At 34.0% G+C, this 2,853-nt stretch overlaps 1 pseudogene; it reads right to left on the bottom strand.

The window, feature by feature from the left end:
* Nucleotides 1-730: 730 nt before the first annotated feature.
* On the bottom strand, nt 731-2,200 carry LOC143570251 (malonyl-coenzyme A:anthocyanin 3-O-glucoside-6''-O-malonyltransferase pseudogene; annotated as a pseudogene).
* Between the last annotated feature and the right edge of the window lie 653 nt (nt 2,201-2,853).

The following is a 2,853-nucleotide window of genomic DNA, read 5'->3' as shown; positions in this document are numbered from 1 at the left end:
TGTGTCATTATTTTAAATATTAGTATGCATAATAATAATATAAAATAGTAAAATATATTTTTTTAATAATACCATGACTCGTAAATTTGCGTGTCATAAATTGCAGTCATAAAAGCGAGTCATGAAATGTAAGTCATAAAAGCGAGTCATAAAATGTGAGTCATAAGTTATTACTCGCGAGTGCGAGTCATAATTGATTTATGACTGGGCTATCAATGACTCGTGTTTATGACTTGCAACGCGAGTCATTAAAAGCCTTTTTTCTAGTAGTGTGTAATATTCTTAGATAAGATTGTATTGTTTATTACTTTCCTATTTGTCGTGATTGTTTTTTGTAAGAGTCAATCTCCTTGTATTTATATTTATATTGTATAATGAAATAAACAATGAAGTTGATATTCTCATATATTCACATATTCTCACAATACTCAGGTGAAAATATTTTCATATATAATGATACCTAGCTAGAGATATAATAATAATAATAATAATAATAATAATAATAATAATAATAATAATAATAATTAAATAATATTTATTATTATTATTATTATGTTTTGATAACTTTGTTTGTAGTTATTAATACAACTAATTTACATTTATAAATTTCGTAACAATAAGACAACACGTTGCGTTCATGTGGTTTTTTTCCTTTACTTAGGCCTAATTACTATTGCTATTATTTGACTTGATTGGTTATAACAATATTTATGGTATACACCAAGTAAAAATATTATTAGCTCATAATATGTTATTGAACAAGAAAAACAGACAATTCAAAAGGGACATAGTTTACTGAAAATTCAAATGTAGGGTTCTAGTCCAAGGTTGAAGATACGAACAAAAGCTTGCATCTGTGTAGTCGGAAGGCAAACACCTATCTCCAAATCTTGGTCAGAATCTTTGCCGGCATCCATGGATATGGATTCCCCATAATCGATCATAATCCATTCAAGCTTTTTCGGTTTCCCCCATCCGAAATCCATGTCGTAAAATTTGAGCTTTGGTGTTCCGGTGACCGACATAAATGATGTTGGTATCCCGTCGGCTAGCACGTCTTGCCATGGGTTTCCTTGATCCAATAATATTGCATCTTTATCCATCAGAAATTTGTGTAGATTCTCTCCTATTAACTTAGCAGCAGTTATCAGTCCTTCCTTTCCCTTTAAAAGACTTGTATTTGCGATCACTCCAAACCCCTTAACACAGTTGCCAAAGTAGGCCTCTGGAACGGGCGGATCCATGCGCGCCCTACAATCGGTGGGGATGTAAAACGCAAGGCGCTGGTCGTTGCGTGAGTGTGCGAGGCAACACCATATAAATGCAAACGCAACCGTAAAAGATGAAGCAGGCGGTAACGTTGGCAGCTTGGTCGAAACCCATGCCTTTAACTCGTTGATGAAGCTTCGTGTCAAGATAAACGTAGCTCGGACTTTATCATTTGGACCCGAAAGTCTTGGTAGTTGGTAATTGTCTTGGTTGAAAGGTTCAAGCTTGAGGTTCTCAAGCAAAATTTCATCAAGTTTAGGGTATTTGATCAGCCTCTCATAAATTGGTAAAGTTCCATTAGCTAAAAACGACTCGTCAGTACTGCAACGCGCAATCGATGTCCAAGCCTTCAAGAAACTAAACATAGTGGAAGCATCACCGAGGCTATGGTGGATACTCATTCCAATAGAAATACCACAATTTGGAAAGATGGTAACTTGGAGGGAGAAGACGGGGATCTTAACGAAATTGGATATTTTAGGACACGAGTCTCCTAATAAAGGGATAAGGTGGTAAAACTCACTGCATATTCGAGGCTGGTATCCCGTAAGATGATGGAAATCAAGATTACATTCCGCAAACGTAATCTTGACAGAATCACCATCCACATATTGTATTTCGGGTTTTTTAGAACGATCAGGGAAAACGATCAAATTACCGGCGTAAGGAGGGAAATGTTGAAGGGCGATTGATAAGGAGTGTTTAAGATTGGGAACAATGGTTTCAGTGAACTCAAGTGTACTTATGGGAAGATCATAAAAGAATAGGAAATGGATAGGAGGCCACTCAAGATGTATGATATCAAAGAATGTGAGTGACAACGACATATTGCTTACTATGGCAGCAGGTGGTGGCGACACTTGTGACTCTTCGAGAATAGTGGTGACGGGAAGGGAAGCCATTTAGTTTATGCTAATTTAGCTGTGAATTATTTTATATCATGACTAGATCATTTATAGGGAAAACATATTCTAATTATTTGTTTTATTAATATCATCAAAATATTTGGGTTGCGGCGTAGCTTTTTGCTGTTTACCCGCTATTTTTACCGTTTACCCGCTATTTTATTGTAATTGTTTCAATTTCAATGAAATATATTGTCTTCCTTTTAGTTTATTATTAATAACATGTGTTGGTAGTTGTGTAACTGATGACAATAAAAAATGGAAAAATAAATGATAGACACATAGGTTATATACATATATACATATATATAATAAGAAAGAAAACACGTGATGTTGACATCTGATGGTAAAATTTGACATTCTTCAATTTAATAAGACACATGTTAATAAAAAAACACGTACATGTAGATGTGAGAGAATGAATAACTCGATGATTATTCCATTGATTTAGTTAGAATAAATACAATGAGATATACAGATAAAATAGGAACCAACAAACTAATAATCATATATTACAGTCCCTATAAATTTAGAAGTTAAAACTACATGCGTGGAATACATACAAAATACTTTGCTAAGACGTCTCCTTAGTCAAAATGGGAGGACGAATGCACAAATTATTCTTGAATATAGAGAAATGTAAATGAGCAAGACCCTTTGTAAAAATATCTACATATAG

This window comes from Bidens hawaiensis, unplaced genomic scaffold (assembly GCF_021521415.1).
Source record: "Bidens hawaiensis isolate Kalapana, Puna unplaced genomic scaffold, B.hawaiensis_p1.1 tig00024857_1, whole genome shotgun sequence".
Taxonomy (NCBI): Eukaryota; Viridiplantae; Streptophyta; class Magnoliopsida; order Asterales; family Asteraceae; genus Bidens; species Bidens hawaiensis.
Note: the sequence above shows the minus strand (reverse complement) of the source record. Positions and strands in the feature narration are given on the sequence as shown.